At 32.2% G+C, this 20,073-nt stretch overlaps 1 protein-coding gene across 12 annotated transcripts in view; it reads right to left on the minus strand.

Moving 5' to 3' along the window:
- The window catches only part of Cbp53E (Calbindin 53E), a 404,419-nt gene that overhangs the window by 33,568 nt on the left and 350,778 nt on the right, over positions 1-20,073 (minus strand). The gene's annotated exons all lie outside the window — the stretch shown is intronic.

The raw sequence follows: 20,073 nt of genomic DNA on the forward strand, positions 1-20,073 counted from the left end.
TATAATGTCTTGTTGTGCAGTGTATTGATGGAAAAAAGGACCAGCAACAGCGAGGAATGGATGTAATATAATAATCTTGTATAATAACGCTCATATTGCAATAGCTCTGAAGACTACCCTATTGCACCTCGAAGGTGAAGTTCATATGATGATTGATGATGATGAAATTGTAAAAAATAGAGTAAATCATTTAAATTAATTAATATTACATGTTTTATATTTATATCAGGTGGACAGGTGGATAGATTCAATAACCTGTAGATTTCATTGACAAATAAAATAATTAAGCCAAAATTTGCGGATAAAAACAGTATAGTTTTGAGAGCTCTTTAAAGCTCAACATCTGGCATACGTTAGCGAGGTGGTAGTAAGCAAATATTGTAATAGTTTGTTTTAGAATTTGAATATTATTTTTTTCCTTTGCCTGGTATCAGTTGATCACGATTCAAACAAATGGACTAAAAGGAAATAACTGATAAAGTTTGTTCTTTTTTTCAAAGATAATACTTTTATTCCCTTTACCTATTTATTCCTGAAGTATACCTAGGGTTTTTCATTAATGATTCGTTGATGTTGAAATAAAATTAATTAAGTGATATGTCTAATGTATTAAGGAAATTCATCATTTATTTCTGAGGTATGCTATTAGAAATAGTACTTAGTATTGGTATTTACTAATTAGTAATGGTACTAATTAATGGTAATTAGGTATGGACTATAGCATCATCTAAATGTCCCACGAAGCTTCCCACAATGGACATATATCCTAGTAGTCCATTTTACAATGAATCTGACGGATATATGATGCACGTCTGCCATAGACGATATGATGGTATAGTTATCAAATGGTCTAGTCAACTAGGAGTATTCTTTTTCATTAAATTTGGGATGTTATATCATTAGGGTTTTGTACGACTGCAGGTTCAAGACAAAATTCGACAAGTTGAGATAAAAGCTACGAAATTCGGCGAGGAAATAGCTACATCGTTAGTAGAAATTTATGTTGATTACTCGGATTGCCAATGAACTAAGATTGATGAACCCTGTTGGCTTATTACATGCAAGTACATTCCAACACCTCTTAATAACTACAATGTTTTCTTAGATGTAGGCCTGGAATTAGAATTGTAGGCTATGAATTAATTTTACACTATTTAAGGACCATTTTGAACGTGAGACGGGAATTTATTACAGCCATATTCATCAGACATATTGTCATCCGATTACCATTTGGTCCGGTTAATATAGCAGGATTTAGTGGATGAGCAGTTTAAGATGGTAAACAATTTATATCTATTCGAAAATTCGTTAATTACTTTGTCAGCTTGATGTCTGTAAGTTTTTTTCGCAACATTATTCATATGATACCTGAGAGTAATATTATTATGAAAAATAAGGGAAAATATTTCCAAGAGTATTAAATTCGTTTTTGTCTTTTAACTGACACTATTCTTGTACTGATTTTTGGTTCAAATACGCCAATTCGATATAATTGCTAGATATAATTAGCGATATCATTTTTCTGCTCAGTTCGAAATTCGAATGAAACAAAATTGAGCAATTTTACACAATACAGAAGATGATCGATAACGCAAACACACAATAATGAAAGCACTGCGTTGATGTAAACGCAAAATTCGTGCATTAGTCTATTAATGGAGACTGAAATTGAATATTATGTTTCTTCTAACTAATATATTTGAATTTGAGTTATTTTGAATAGAATTTGAGTTAGTTCACATTAACAAGCTGTATAGCGTCTGATGACAGCGTTATAATAACTTTAACAGAACAATAGTTACGGCAAAGTTAGGTCATCCAAGTAAGCTAGGTAGTCCATTGTAAATTATTTAAAACTAATTCACGATGTTATAATTAGTAAATTATTCCAGCAATTTAATTTTATTTAAATGCAAATTATATTTTAAAGCTTTAAGATTAAAAAAAAAATAGTCATAAATATGTGACCACATTATTTGAAGAATTTTGCCGATTCTTGTGCTGCGTAGTGCAATATACTATTTTTAACATAAAAATACTAAGAACTTGGTAAACGTGATCAATCAATTTAACTGCCTTTGTTAACAATACATGAATATGAATAAGAATAATCACGATTGAAGGAAATTGTTATATAATATATATTTTTCCGTTATGACTGTACTAAACACAACAACAAAAACTATAGTAATTACCAATTATGTTTGTTTTTATTGTGTATTTATTAAACAACTTTAAAGCCGATGCCAATAAGCGTTGTATAAACTGGTTGTCATTACGTATTGTTTCAAATAGATGCTACTAGTAAATTGATTGAAACATAAAATAAACCAACATTAAATAAATAAACATTAACAATAAGTAATTTGCCTGATTATTTTTCATTATTGTGTATGTTAGTTGTGAAATTAATAGGGTTTAAAATAAACATTTTTAATTCACTTGAACAAAAATGAAGGGTTTTCTGTTGCGTATTGTGACTGACTATGAAAAGTATATCTGCTATCTCATATTTGAATAATTCCAAAGGTCCCTCTTGGAAGAAGCACATACTTGCAAAACAAAAATAACTTGGATTTAAACTTTATCAAATATATTGGCCCTTCCGGTACAAATCTAATGTATCATTAAATAACAGTGATACCAGGACACCATAAACGGCAATGACAGCATACACAAAACATGGTGAAACCTCATCGGCGACGAAGAACAATGGGAGAAACACAAAGTTAACTGACAGAGACCGACAAACATTGTGGCCAGATAACATAAAACAATCGCAAAAAAATGACAGCAGAACTCAACAGTCAGTTGCGTATATACGGTTATAATGAAAACGTACGGTGGGAGCTCCACAAAGGTAATATTCATGGAGGAGCTGCGATTGCAAAATCCTTTATAACGGAAGCCAACGCTAAACTGCGAAAGAAACGGTGCAATAATCATAAAACACTTGTTGATAGGAACAATGTGATGTGGTCCGATAAATCGCCCTTCAAGTTCTTACTATGACTAGCATTTTGTTGCCAAACACTGCCATATTTTAGGGTGATAATTCTCCCATACTCACAGCCAAGAAGGTCCAATCTTGGTGTGAAGAACATTAGAATATTGTCAAACATTTTCCCTGGCCAGTATAATCGCTAAACACCAAAAAAATTAAATCATTATGGGGAGTATTAGAGCAGAGTGAGTGTTAATTTCTATATCCAACATAATTGAAGCAATTGGTGAGTGTTTTGGTGCAACAATGGGATAACATTCCGTTGAACAGTCTACGAATCTATTCCGCGAAGAATTGCGGCCGTGACAAGTGAGCAAATGGTGCTTTTACTCATTATTAATAAAATATATTGTCGCTTCTGTGACTTTAGAAGCCATAAGGAATGTAATTCAAAATATTTGTGTTTAGTACTTCGAAAAACCGTTACTACATCCCCATCAGCTTTATGTGACATGCTGCTGCGTTGACTAAAACGTTTAACACCATCCGATTTGGTTGATGGACACATATATATTTTATAGTAATAGCATAAGATATTTTACACGGGAAATCATTTAATGAAGACATGTCACAATAATTATCATTAGAAATACTTATTACACACTGAGCAGATTATTGAACCACTAAGGGCAATATATTTTAAAAAATAACCTGATATATTACTTGCGAACTCATTGTAATGCCGACTGTTAATCGCCGGACCTTTTGACTTACCAATTAATATTCATAAAATATAATATTTCTAAACATTTTTATAGTAATCCTTATTCGATTCTGAATATAATCACTTGAGACAAACAAGTGATTGTAACATGTTTACTTAGTGGGTGTGTACCTGCAGCAACATATATTAATTATTTATAAGCGTACCTTGCACTTTATTGTTACATTGTTCAAGGTGATCCTTATATTGAGATCAAGATCAACGAAATTGGCGTTTGTTTTGATTCTTGTTTTTTCGTTGAAAAGTTGTATAATTTGCAAAGATCAAATTTACCATGAACCCAATCGATCCATACCTTATATCGAGTCTATTTAAAGAACAACCTAAAAAGGTGAAGTCCTTGTACTAATAAAAAACTTAAAGGTATATTTTACTATGATTATACGAGGGCTGTGGTATAGGTACCGATTCTTTGACCAGAGATGGCGCTGTTTGGTTAGAATGTGATGATCAGTGGACAAAGTTGATCATTAAATACTAGATCAATCCTTATTCTTAACTTTCTTATTCGTCTCATTCTAGACGTTGAGTGTGATTTAGTCTGCACACTTCACCGTTAACAACCAGTGATTACACTTATTAGCGATGCCTATTTTAGGATGCATTAACCATCTTTCAGTACTTAACACTAAGACATTAAACTAAATTCCTAATTTGTTCAAAAGGACATGTTGCTGAATTTTCATACTAGAGACGAAACATGAAACAATAACTAATTGTATTGCTACCATGCTATTTAACAGTCTCTTCTCATCATATCGTTTTTACCTTATTTAACTTATTTATTTCAGATCTGTTGAGAAAAGAGCACATTGACGTCGCGTTTTACGCTGACGACACTTCTTTCTTCACAGCCTCCATGCTCGAGGATACCATACAAGGACCTTTGCAGAAACAGCTCGACCATGCGGTCAAGTGGCTCTAGTTCTGGAGGCTGCAAATCAATCCCCTGAAAAACCAGGCCATCATTTACCATAAGAAGCGTTACGCACTGCGCGTCTCGCAATTTAAGATCGACACCGTAACCGTAACATTCCATGGCTTGATTACATCCACGTACCTAGGTCTACCTAGTCTCCACTTCGACCGACGGTTCGGTTGGCATTCCCCAATCCAGAGTGCAATCCAAAAAGGTTGCCTCTAACACAAACATTACGATTATTAATTAATCCAGTCTTAATTAACTAACATATTTTTCGAAGTAATTCTGTTTATTGTTATTCGTTAATCATTTGTTTCATCTGATTACCAATTCTATAAATTTTTTCTTTGCCTACAGCGTTTCTGATTCTGTGTCATACTCTTGTAACTTTTATCCTATCCGTATCTGATTTATCTTCTGTTGCTGGGCTAGCATTTTGTGAGTTTTCATCAGATGGCCTGTTCCTTGCTCAAGATTTTTAACAATTTTCAACGTTTATGAACTTACCCCGATCAGTATATTTATCAGATTTTGGGTTTTTCAGTGTTGCCACGTTCAGCGTTAAAATTGTAAACAAAAAATGTTGTAATGTAATTTGTGTTAAAAACGATGTTAGGTAAAATGTTACTTGGCACAAATTTTCTGTTGTAATTTGATTTTCTGTGTATAGTCGGTGGGCCAGATATTGAGCTCTTGCTCTAAATGGTACATACTATTTATAAAATTAATGTTAAGTTTCAGGTACTCTTAACCCTACTGGCATTTTAAGCGTTCTCCAATAATAAATATTTTTTCATAGAGCCCAATTTAAAAAAAGCCCTGTATGTTGTGCGATTTTATCTTGGTGGACAATCTATCTCTCTTGAGAGAGATAGAGTTTTTATTACAGCGCCGTTGTTTTCAATGTTAGGTATTGTTGTTTGCATTTATTCCCTTTTTATTTTCTTGTTGAAAATATTGAAAATTTTGTTTTCTCGTTGTTTTGTTGAACATTGTTGCTTTTCGTTCACTTTTGCTGTGATGTAGTATCCAGTGGGCATCATAATCCATATTTTAATATAATTATTGTTGGAAAGATGGGTTTCCCATATGAGAGCAATATCTATTTCAGAGATGGCGAAACAATAGCAAGCGTGCCATTAGTGGCACGTGACGCATTATTTAGCACGCCATTCATGATGGCGTGCTATTAGATAAAAAATTGAATCGAAAAATTTAACTATACACATAGTTGTTGGATGTTATGTTGCTTTCAAAAATGATTATCAATTATTATCATGGAAGATCTCATTTTCGCGTTTGAAGCTAAACTGCATGTTTTCAGAAACGATATTATTACAAGAAACTACAAGTATTTTCCAAATTTGATGAAAAGAAAATTAACGATTTAGAGGTACTTGAGAAGCCCGGCAAAGAAGTAATAGAAAAATTAATTTCCGTAATTGATTTTTTAAGCAAGGAATTTTCAGCTATATTTTCTCAATTGAAAGAATTATCGGAAACACTTAAGTTCCTTATGGACCCTGACGTAAAATAATCTGATAAAATAGACTTCCCAGTTCGATTGGTTGAAAATTAAAAATTCTTAAATGCAGGCGATTGATTTTTAGTCCAGTTCAATATGGATTCACATATTTATTGAAACAAGAGTAGAGTTGGGTTAATTGAGGCTGAAAGAATGACAAGCAATATAAGTAAAAATGGCAATAACAACATTTTGGAAACATGAAATTCCTTACCAGACACATTTAATTGTTTGAAGAAGCTGGCTCGTGCTATTTTAACCATATTTTCGTCTGTCTATACCTGCGAGTCATTATTTTTAGAGATGATTAGCATTATAGACTCACCTAGAAACTGGTTGACAGATGACTTTAGTCATCTAATCTGCAATAACAGAAGTCACACTTATATTACTTCTGATTTGAATTAGTTACGCGAGTAACGTACTTTTTATAACGTTTTATAACGCCTGTGTACAGAGTTGTATGCGATGAGTAAAGAGTTCTGTATTTACTATTATTATTATCTCAATAATCACGAAGTCAAAATAATTTGCCGCCATATTTATGCCTTCACATAATATTTACTTAAAAAAATATCATGTTGATGCATAAAGGTTCACCGCCCCTGATATATTTTGATATTTGATTGGTTTCTGAGTCAACGAACTCGTTAGTATAACCCATTTACATTCCATGTCATAATTCTTAAGAAGGGATTACTCAATTTTGCTTTTTTATTAAGTTTTTACAATTTTTCTACCATCATGCTTAAATGAAGCAATTGAATGATTAGTTGATCCGGAAATAGTTTTCTAAATCGTTAATTTACTCGTAAGAAGCCAACGTATTTTACTTTAGTAACTTAAAATCTGTTTGGATTTAAATACACTGATATTGGCTTCTTTCAAGTTACATGTCATCATCCTCGGTCTTAGAGTGTTGGTAATTCTTATTATTTACTGCCGGATGAAATATAATTAATATAATTAAAAGAGAATAACTGATGAGAAAATTATTTAGTTTATACTATACCATACGTTTATTACTCTATGTGCATCATATTTAAAATTAGCTATTGTTTGAATAACAATAAAATAAATATTAATGTTGTATGAAGGTGGTCAAGTCTAGATAAAAAGACGATTTTTCTTCATATCTTCAAAGATTAATTTGAGATATCATGTCACCGCCTAGACAAAAATACTTTCAACAAAAACGCGTTTAAAATTTCGGTTTTACATGCTGTCACTAGCTACATCTCCGAAAATAAATTAACATAGATTTTAAAAGAACTCTTAAGGGTACATTCCTCAAGGATTTAACTTTAAAAATATGTCACTAGACTCACCGAAAGAATTAGCTGGAATTAACCATTTTAATAATAAATTAAAAAATTATACAAATGTACAGTTATTTTACTGATATAAACGGTTAAAAATATTAATTATCTATGGAATCAGTCGATTTTAATTAATCCATGGCCTGTTTATTTTTTTATTGGTAATTCCATTAAATGATTAAGTTTAGCTGGAAATATTTGCGTCGGTTTATGTTATTGACATTGATCGAGACCTTGATAGAGTGAAATTGTAACAACATACAATAATTGATTTAACTATTGTTTGTATTAGTCTTGAAAATTATTGCTGGGTGATATGCAAATGCAACGATTATTCTGTCGAAATTTGTTTTTCTGTGGAAAGCCGAATGCTTCAAGGTTTTCGATGAATTTGGTGATTGTTGTTGGATGTGTTGTTTTGTATACATGTAATATATATGTTGCAAGGTTGATTGGTCTACGAACTGGTAATCGATATTATTCGTTTTTTTTCTGAAATTTCTAGTGAGTCAGTAAATATTTTATAATGGGTTGGGGAAAAAGAAATTTCGTTTTCTTTTCATGTTTTTTCAAAGAAAATATATTCATCTAAAGCACGAGTAGTGTCCTTTTGTCATTTCTTTAGTCTTTTAGTGACCATTTATGGTTAATTAGTAAAATTTGTATTAAGCGCGGAGCTATCATGTTATTCTTGTCAAACAGAGAAATGATTCCGGCTGAATCCTCAGAACATGTAACTGAATATAACTATAAAATTCGATTTGGTTGATGCTAGTGGACTATGATACCAAATATGCCTACAGAACTCTTTAAAAAATTACTGAGAATGTCTAATCAAATTCTTCGAGCAGCAACGAAATAATAGTGACCCGTTTTTGCCATCAAACTGCGTTAGGGAGGTAAGTATTGATTTTATTAAAGATATAATTTGCTGAGGTTTTATTGAAATTATATTTAGCATGTTGTAGCTGCACTGAATATTAATATGTGCATTATAGCTAAAACCTCTCAGAAATGAAGAACAATATAATGTGGTATTCTCTAAAGATAAAGCATCCACATATGAAGCAGATGACAAGCAAAATTGTGAAATATGAGAAAAAGCGAATAGTTCTTTTATATAAACATAATTTAGTTTAGTTATTTTATCATAAAGAAAATTATTAGTTTAGGAAGTATCCTTAGAAAATGTAGGGCTATTTGCCCTTTGAGAGATGCAGTTCATCCCTTCACACTAATTTTAAATGGTATGAAGATAATCTACGAATAGGGCTAATGGAACCTCTAGACTTTGTTTTTAAAATATTACGATATTACGAAAAGCATACACTGAAATTAAAATATATTTATTAATTAACTTTGTGCATTTAGATGAAACATACATATTCCAAAATTGAATATTGGGCCACTGGCAAGATGCTAATAAAAAAAGTGTAAAGACAACAAAAGTTGATGGGAAAGATTAAGAGTTATAATAAGATTCAATTAGGTTTTGTTAGCCATAATATTTTTTAATAACTAATTGCAAATGTATTGTTTTTCATGTTGGAAATAGGAATGGTCTTATTCTTGGAGCCGAGTTAGTGTTTTCCTCTAAATACAAGGGCGACCGCCATAGTTAAATCAATGTCAAAACCAGAACATCTTTTGTAGAAAATAAATTGTTAAATAGATTGGAGTAAACATCATTTGTTGTCATGGTCTGGATCAACATCCATCGGACACATGGAAGAAGAATCTGACAGATGATGGAATCGTGGAAAGATTTTAGATCGATTATTGTAGTGATTATCTTAGACAGAGACTCAAATAGTGACTGTTTAACAACAACTGAATGAAACTGGCTAGACTAGATGACCCAACGGCAAATGAATTAGCAAAAATTAAATGACTAATTAGGAGTTATAGACGAGACCGGTAGAATTTTATTAAAAAAATGTACACAAGTATTGTTTGAAGAAAATAATAATAAATACAGGGACATTAAAATTACTTGGCAAGAAAACGGAAGATGGAATACCTACTAAAGAAACAGGAACTAAATGTAAAAAGGAAAATATGTCCCTTAACAAAAGCAAAATATATTATCTGGATACATAATTGTTAATTAGGTGGATTAGGCCTCCAAGGGATACCACTATATAAAGAAACGCGCTTAGAACTTTGCCTCATAGTAGGTATGGAAAAGAGTTCAATAAAAATGTAATAAAACAACTTTAAGTCCTTTGATAATATATGCATAATATATACTATAATATTAAAATAACAGGCCAATTGAAAATTTCCCAGCCTGACACATAGATGACGCAATCGAAAGATGCGTGTATAATTTTGACAACTGTCGGATCATTAGTTTGCGAATTATAGCATTTTGAGTGAAGCAACTTGTTATTGTGAAAAAATGCAGAGAAAGGAATTCCATCTGTTGATAAAATTGTGCTTTTTGAAGGGAAAAAGTGCACTTGAAGCGAAACCTTGGCATGATGCCGAGTTTACGGACACTGCCACAGGAAAGTCAACCATCAAGGATTGGTATGCTAAGTTTAGAGGTGGTGAAATGAGCAATGAAGATATTGAACGCACTGGATGCCCAAGATTGCCGACGAAAACTTTTAAAAAATCCAAAAAATGATTTTGAATGACAGTAAATGGAAATTAAAAATGAATCAGCAGATCAGTTTAAAGGTATCAAACGAACATGTATATTATATCATTCAGAATATTTGGGTATGAGAAAGCTCCGTGCAAAGTGGGTACAGCGAGAGCTCATTTTTGACCAAAAACAACGACGAGTTGATGATTCGGAGTAGTGTTTGAAGATGATCAGGCGTAATAAACGCGAGTTTTTGCATCGATATATGACAATGGATGAAACATGGCTCCATCATTTTACTCCGAAGTCCAATCGACAGCCATTCGAGTGGACAGCACACGATGAACTCGCCCCAAGGCGTGCGAAAACGCAACAGTCGGCTGGCAATGTTACGGCGTCTGTATTTTGGGATGCGCATGGATAATTGTCATTGACTACCTTGAAAAAGGAAGTACAATCAAAAGGGATTTTTTCATAGCGTTATTGGACCGTTTCAAGAACGAAATCGGCGAAAACGGCCGCATTTGAAGAAAAAGAAAGTGCTGCTTCACCAAGACAGTCTACCGCGTCCCAAGTCAGTGAAAACGGTGGCGGGATTCATGAATTGGGTTTCTAATTACTTCCTCATCCACCGTATTCTCCAGATCTGGCCCCCAGCAACTATTTCCGATTCTCAGATCTCAAAAGAATGTTCGATGGGAAGAAATTTTCGTCGAATGAAAAGGCGATTGCCAAAATTGGGGCGTAGTTTGAAGCAAAGGACCAATCGTACTACAAAAATGGTATCGAAAAATTGCAGGGTCGCTATAATCAGTGTATTACCCTTGAAGGGAATTATGTTAAATAACTAGATTTGCCAAAAACTGTGTTTTACTATGGTAGACCGGTTACTTTTCAATTGATCTGTTATGTTATTTTTGATAAAGTTATTGTTGTTTCAATGTATTATTTTTATTAGTATTTTGTTATTTTTCAGAGTCAAAATAAACCATAATATTTCGACGCATTTACGTCATTAATTTTGATGACCTGCATCGTCTGTTTTATTGGACGGGCTATATATAGTCGATGCTTTAAAGCTAATCTCTCTCAGTATCCGCCGATTAACTAAGGAACTCAACGCCTTTCCCATTAAAAAATATATACGTCTTTTTTCAGCGTCCCATTCAATCAGTTCAGTTGTAGGCAACAGAATTAATAGTTTGAAGTTCTAGGTTCGGAAAGCTCTTGCTGAACAATTACTTTCTAATTCCAACAAATACTCAGCACCATCTTCTTTAGTCTAAGTAAGGTATTAACGGCCTTTTGTGTAAATTGTCAGGGCTTGGATATTTTTCGCACATTATTGTCGTGCAGGTCTCCTTTGCATCGTCAGTAATTACTCGTTTCAAAAATGGCTCGATTTCTTCTATTTCAGTAGCGGTTCATAAAAACTCGGTCCATTAAATTTATCATTGTTAATTCATGTCAAACCCGCGTATCGAGCTTCTTTTTGTAACTATTCTTATACGAAAGGCCCAACACTGCCTTATGGTCGTTTTTCAGTTGTGCAGAGTTGCCGCGAGATGAAATATATCGGTCTAGAGGATTGTTCAGCCTGGAGGAGATTCAACTTTCGAAAAAAGCAATCCAATCTGGACACGGGCTGTCATTTAAGTACTTATTACCACAAAAACTACAAACGGTGATTAATATTTAAAAAAAAAACAGTGGATGAGAATAGATTATAAAAAAACCTTGAGTTAATCTGAAGTAAAATTACATGTATCATTTTAGCATTATTTTCTAGACACATGCCAGTCTGACCAGTTGATACACAACCAGCAGTTTTTAATTTTTCAGAGAAACCCATTATACAAAAACGACTTATTTTAAAATGTATTAAATGCTACTTAGTACTAGTCACTTTTTTAACCTCTTTATATAATAATAAGCGATTGCCCCTCTCTTTATTGAAGGTTTTGCTACGTTAACTATGACGTCATTTTTTAAATACATATTGAATTGATTTGTTAAAGTCGGTGAGAAATAAATCAGTTATTTGTACTCGAAATGTTCTTGATTCTTTAAAATATAGCGAAAGAGGTCAAAATAATCATTTTAAGTTAATTATCGGACTAAAGTATAATTGTTGTCACAATGATCATGTTTTTTTTTTTGAAATGGTGGGAATATATGCGTAAAGTTGATGGTATTAAGATAAATCATTCATTCAATTAACTCAGAGAAGGTCAAATTAATTTTCTATGTTGTTGATTGATATATGGTCCTGAATGTATTGTTTCGTCATAATTTGTAAAGTATAGGGATATATATATATATATATATATATATATATATATATATATATATATATATATATATATATATATATTACGACTATTTTTTACATTATTTTCTATAATTTTATTTTTTAGCGGGGAATTAAATTCTAGACGTTACGATTTTCATTACACTAAAACCATGTCGGTGTAGTTTTAATATATAGATCGCACGTTTTCCTATCAAGAATTTCGTATCAAATATTAAAAGGTCTGAGATTTTCTGTTATTTTTAATGTAGACTTGAACAGAAGAAGTGATGCGTAATGCTAGAAGAGGCGAATGAAGCAGATTATGTAATAGTGGAATTTCCTGTAGACGAATAATTTATCTAAAAAAAACGTATATTTCTTCTTTATGGTTATATTTTCAGCGTGCCTTTTTTACAGTATCTTAAAAATCCTTTTAGAGTGTTTAAAGCCTTTATAATTTTTTCAAATTTAGTATAAGTCAATGTCCTACATTTTATCCAATCTAAAATATATCTGTAAACAATTTAACATTTTTTTATATTCAGCGAATGTATCTGGTTTTAAAATTAATATTTAATATAATGGGTTGAGTCGACGGTTCAAGAACCTTAAGTATTAGGGGATTGGTATTTTTAGAGGAATGTTGAAAGGAATAGAAAATTACAACGTAATTTGCAAATAATATTTAGGCACAGAATATATCTTAGCTATATTATGGCATTTACTGTCATTAAAAAGAAAATTAGAAGAGAAACTTTTGTTAAATAACACGTATGGTATATATACTATATAATACTACTGTCCATAACCTGTGCGTTCAAACGAACCAACCGATTTTTTTATATTATACTTGAATTGTTTAATGAGTGAGGCATCTAGACATATGACTTTGGTGTAGTTTGTTAATATATAATAGTTTTTTCGAGTAAAATTAATGTTTGTGCTGTTCTTTTAAGCTTTTTATATTTTGAAGCTGGCTAGGATATGATTCTGGAGATGATAAGGCTCTTTTCCTTTGAACTATTTTAAATTAAAGTGGATCAAATTATTTATCCTGGAAAAAAGAGTGGTAGTTTCGCTTCTGACGGAGTAAGGTAAGAATAGGTAGATTAAAGGTGCTAATAGTTCGTAGCCAAAAACTATTCAAATTAGGAAGCATCCAAGCTTTGAATAACACCCCTAGTGTGTGGATTACTGGAGCAAGCATCTCAAGTCACCAAAGGCGGGCTTAAGTTACTGTGTATTAATATAGTGTACTAGAATTGGGACAGAAGCTTGAAGTTCAAGGTCACCAAAAGCGGTAGCGCAATTTCTCAACCGTATATAATAAAAGTGTGGGTACAAACGGAAATTATTCAGAAAATGATCAAATGTAAACTAACCGAAGATGGTACAGGCGATATAAAACACATACAAATAATTTTATATCAACTATAAGCTGTCCAGATTGTACAATTACCACATCTATCTCTGTGTCCATTTCTTTAGAAGGGAGCTGTTATATAGGGAGACTGATATGTCCACTAAGATGGCAATCGTTTTGATTCCGGGGTAAAGTGATAGATCCATGTTTCATCCATTTTCACACATCTTATTTTGAAAATAATTCAAGTAGTGTCACAAAGTTATGAGTAGAATATCATTAAATTTTAATAGCTTTCTTTTTTGAACGTTAGTACTAACTGAAAAACCGATAGAAGCCATAAAACAGCGCCATTTATCTGTTAGGCCAAGAAATTTTCAGGCCATATATTACGTCCATGCTTTAGTAACACAAGCCACTAGCTTGGTATGCTGTAATAGCATCAATTTGCTTACTTTACAACGTCCCTTGTATAGTACTATCAATAACATGTTGTGGAACAATTTTAAAAATTAGTCAAGAACATTTATCATATTTCTAAATACTGCAGACTGATATTAATGAAAAAAATGATATAATATATGAAAAACTGATTTGTGAGCTATAAATAAAATATGATGTATTTCTGAATATAATTATTACTGAAAATATATATGCAAATTATTCCATCTACTAAAATACTTGTTTGGTGTGGACTTCAAACCTGCGAAACTGATTCTTATCGATTAATATACCTGGGGTTTAATACCCTATGATTTCAAGTAAGTAGTTTAATGCCAAATATCTTAGTGGCCGGCTTTATCCATGGTATTCCTTCAATATTTCTTTCGATTATTAAATATAACGGTACAGGCCGGGCCAACAAAAGGCAACGAATGGGTTTGATGATACCCAACGAAGGTTTGCTGGCATTTGTTTACAATCCATAGAGTGTCGGTAACATCAAAATAAATGAATAGAATCGACGAATGCGGTATGAACAGTAGGTATATACACCATAATCGTCGCAGCTATTGAGAAATACAGATTAACTCCGACCGAACATTAGCTTCTAATAACAAATACAATATGTATGTTTTACCGAATGCCAACGAATGTTACAATGGTATGCAACGCGGAATCTCATTAGTTGTCCTTCATTAGTCTGGTTTGTAACAGGTCAATTGAAATATCTGACCGGTCTGACACATAGATGGCGCTACTAGAATTAATCCATATATTTTTTAGTTAGCCCTAACCCTCAAAAGATGCGTGTATAAATTTGACAGCTGTCGGATCATTAGTTTGATCAAAACATTTAAAAAATCCAAAAAATTATTTTTAATGACCTTAAATTGAAACTGAATGAAATAGCAGACATGCTAGGGATATTAAGTGAAGGTGTCCATCATATCATTATATTAGTATGTATCATATCATTCACGAATATTTGGGTATGAGAAAGCTCTGTGCAAAGTGGGTACCGCGCGAGCTCACTTTTGACCAAAAACTACGACGAGTTGATTCGAAGCAGTGTTTGAAGATGATCAAGGGTAGTAAAGTCGAGTTTTAGTATTTTTTTTCTATATTTGTCAATTGATGAAATATGGCTCCATCATTTCACTCCGAAGTCAAATCGACGATCATCCGACTAGACTGCACACGATGAACCTGCTCCAAAACGTGGGAAAACGCAACAATCGGCTGGCAAGGTTATGGCGTCTGTATTTTGGGATGGACATGGAATAATTTTCATTGACTACCTTGAAAAAGGAAGACCATCAAGAGTGACTGTTACGTGGCGTTATTGGATCGTTTGAAGGACGAAATCGCCGCAAGACGGTCGCATTTGAAAATGCTGCTTCACCAAGATAATGCACCGTGTCACAAGTCAGTGAAAACGATGGCAAAAATCCATGAATTGGGTTTCAAATTGCTTCCTCGTCCACCGTATTCTCCAGATCTGGCCCCAGCAACTATTTCCTGTTCTCAGATCTCAAAAGAATGTTCGCAAGAAAGACATTTTCGTCTAATGATGAGGTGATCGCCGAAACTGAGGCCTATTTTGAAGCTAGGGACAAATCCTACTACAAAAATGGTATCGAAAAGTTGGAGGGTCGCTATAATCAGTGTATCACCCTTGAATGGATTTATGTTGAATAAAAAAACTAATTTTTACAAAAAAGTGTTTTACTATGGTAGGCCGGGGACTATTCAATTGATCTGTTACGCAGCATAAGACGATCCTTCACGTACGCTCTGAGGTGAGTATTTGACATTAATTCTAATCATTGAAACTGATTATGCATTTTGTATCATTATTTATATTAAGCTGAGTGACAGTAACGTTTTTAATATAACGTCTTTTATTGTAGACGCTTAGTATAAAACCCAATTATAAATTAATGTACCACTATTCTCTTCTGTACTTGGACCAATTTACAAGGGTGCGGGATACATAAATCATCCAGTCTAGTAAGCGTATAGATTCCACATAGCTTTGTTGTCATTTAGTAACATTGTCTCACGGTTTGTGGTTATCATGCGTAGCGTTCGGTATTAGTAAATTAATCGAAGAGCTTTGTTTTGGCAGCGTTGGACTACTAGTCAGTTTTATGACTTAGCGCACCACATAAGTCCAAATACGCGTTATTGTTGATCATGAATCATCACCATGAATCAATCTCTTTGATTTTAGGCTTAATTATGAGTATTTTCCGACTAAATATCAGATTTGTTTAATATTGAGTTCCATTTGCTCCATTGTTTCTTATTAAATATTGAGAGGTTCAGGTCAAGGAGATTTGCGTCCTTCAAGTGATTTATTCAGCGAAACGCATAATTGATCTGGACATATTCATAGATTCATGAAACTCTATTTTTCTGTCTCTGGTCCATTTTTAGATCTTGTCAACTGCCACTAGTAATTTTTCTATGGCTGTAGACAGATATCCACAATGAATGTCTCGTCAGCAAATATGCTAGTATTTCTTTTGTTATTGGGACATTGGCAGTGTTGAGTAGATATAGTAGTGGTTCAAATATCTCCGATGTATCTGCAGCCGAAATTGATTTGATTTTTAACAATGTTCATGCACAACTTTAAGTTGCCTTTCGAAAACGATTTGACTCCAGTCATTGATAATAGTTTCGCTGCAACATCTAACTCATCTTATGGTCTAACCAGTAACTCCCGCTAGCGTCCATGAGAATTGCAAGAGCATTTGTTTTCCTCAAATGCCTTTTTATTAACTGTAGTTTGGTAATTTGGATAACGCAGTTGGCAGCAAAAATGAAAAGGCTATGTGGTACTTTTTGAGTTGAAATACATGTCAAAAATAGTTTCCCGTTATGTGGTAAAAAATGGCGACGAGTTAACCCATTTTCACTGCAACAACATTTTCAAGTCACTGTAAATAGCACAATCACAAAGCATAGAAATATAGAATAGGAACATAAATGGGTGTATCCATAACCATGCTTTGCGCGTCTGAATCACTAGAAGGTCGGAGGTAAAAGTTGACAGACTTATTTCCCTTCATTAGATTTGGAATTTCGTAAAATATCGTTTGTTATATTTGTTATTTCTATTTTTCTGTATAATTTCAAGGACATTGGTTGTTATGACGTTATTTTTATAGCATTTGAGGTAAATATTATTTATTTAAATGCCAAATTACATTAAGAGTGTTTATTCTCTACATTTCAGACCAACCAGATGATTATGGACCCAAATATGGAATATAAATATTTAACCAAGATGCAATTCCTAATTTTAATTTTAATAGTAAATTTTTCAATAAAATCTACATTATATGTATATATTCACAGATAGTTTCCCTTAACCTATCGAAAAGGAAAATAAGGTAAAAAGTTTAAAATTGTTATCAAAAGTTGCTTAGACTACACTAGAATTTTCGAGAAGAATGAGAGATAATAGTACAAATATAATATTTCCTTCACAGGATGTAAATTAAGTGGTCCCAAAACTGAAAATTATATCACATGTTTCTTTGCAGGTCTTTTTGAAATAGATGAATCAATGCCGTCAACTTTATAACTTCACTGATAAGAAGCAGATAGTATAACAACAACAATACTAAGAACTAAGTGTATGTATGGTAATAAGTCTAGCTAGAATTATTATGTATATCCTTATAATTCTGCGATTATGTTATATTTAACGTTTGTTTGATATTGCTAGACTTTTTAATTTGTTGACAAGAGTACAAAACCAAATTTAATGAAAATTCTCATTCAGATATAGTTTCAGCAAATGGTGACCTTTTTCAAAGTAACTAATTGTATCCAACATCCTGAGAAAAGGAAATATTTCAAGAAAACTAATATTATATCTTAATACTTCTCGTGAATAAAAAATATAAATAAGATTGCAAAGTTACAATAAGAGTACATATAAGTATATCACTTCTAAAATGTATATAAAAAAGAAAAGGAGGTTCCGTAATCAAATTTGTGACACGTAATAACTATATTCAGTAAATCCAAATTTGTATTTCTAAGTATATCTTGGACAAATTATTTTTTAATTTATAATTCTTTACTTAATAATTAATTTTATAATATTTAATGCAACGACAATGTACAATTAGAAGATACGTTACTATTTGTCAGATTCCATATTGTTTCTTGATTTATTCTGTTTTCGTAAAATGTTTTATATAAATGTCAAGTAATATTTAAATAACATATTCTATTTAAATTCTATCTTTTAATTTTCTCTCGCAGTAAATAAACCCGCCTGAGGTGTCCTCAGATGGTTTAGATGAACATAGCTTGGCTACAACTATCGTATTATAAGGCTGTCTATTCTATGAACACATATTGTCTCAAATAACAAAACGTTCTGGAGAAGGCTGTGGTTATAAATGTCAAATTTCCAATTACAAAAGTGAGATGGAGCCTTAAACAACACAGTATTGGCACAAAAATTCCTATAATATATTAATATTATTCTTCTGAATATGCTCATTATTTTCTGTTATATAATTTGTCACAGAGCGTTTCTTATAGCAACATAAAAAAAACAATATGTGTTACTTTCCTATAACTGGGATATGTAGAAAAACATCCGAAAAAAATTGTTTTGACACATAAACCATTCGAGATTGCTTCAGAGGACCCGGCTTTATATTCGATTTCGTGTAAACAAAACCCTAATAATGAAAAGAACACCCCCAGACAAAACGATATGCTATTGAATAAAACATGGGCGCCTGGCCCTTGCAGAACATTTCAATCTGTATTTTATATCGCCGATAGATGTCCGTATCAAATTGTGTTTGGTACGTTGGAAGAACAATGGGAATTAACGTGGATTGTTCCGGTCCAAATGGACAGTTTTTTCAGGGGAATTTTATTGTCGGTTCTGTCAATGCGAGATAATCAATTATGCAACAAGGATATAGCGGATCTCTTTTATTGTTTTCAGTTATATCAATAATAATTAATGTTGCATGCAAATTGAATAAATAAATGTAACCAATTAAATTTAATTTGAATTCAAATTATGCCCAAAAATAGTAATTCATATATTTTGTGCTTGAATTTATTTTGATCTGCGATATCGATTAGTGAAAATGTGAAGCATCTATGAAAACAACTGCTACACAACCTAACCTAACTATTACATTAAATGGCTTTGATATTTCTCTATATCAAAAAATAGTATTCCATTTAGTATTGTAAAGTTATTCAGTATACACAGACGCCTATCGGGGAATGTTGAAAACTGTATTTTCGGCATTTAGTACTTTTGTTGATTGATTCGAAGAAATCTACTGCCGAAGCTCATCAAACACTTTTAGAAACTTTGAAAGTGGTTATTCGGTAGTCAATAACAAAGACCAACCTGGTGGAACAAGAAAGTTTAAAGACAATTACAGGACAAGAATTATTCATCTAAGATTCAGCTTAAATTCTCACAGGACTTGCAGACCGGCAGATTTTTAAATAATTAATCAACAGTTCCAGACCTTTGCATACCAGTAACTCAATATGTGTAGGGTACATAATGTCGCAGGTTAATAATTAAAAAAATATAATCCTATTAACTTAGATACAAATAGTGATCAAGGAAATAAGTTAATACTTTTTAACATAGACATAGTTCTAGTTAAAATAGTCAAAATAGTAATTGTAAGATTAAATGTATTACTTTTGTAATATAAGTTATAAGCTATCTCAAGAACTAACACACACTATTTTTTGTAAATTGTGTCTAATTAAATCTAATTTCGATTAATTATTAATAATTGAAACAAGGTTCAAAGATTAAAATGTAATATGGTCATATAGTCACATATTATATATTTATCAATAATTTAACAT

The sequence above is a fragment of the Rhynchophorus ferrugineus genome, unplaced genomic scaffold (genome assembly GCF_030347505.1).
Source record: "Rhynchophorus ferrugineus isolate W39M unplaced genomic scaffold, kcgeb_rfMv2 rfM8, whole genome shotgun sequence".
NCBI classification, from domain to species: domain Eukaryota; kingdom Metazoa; phylum Arthropoda; class Insecta; order Coleoptera; family Curculionidae; genus Rhynchophorus; species Rhynchophorus ferrugineus.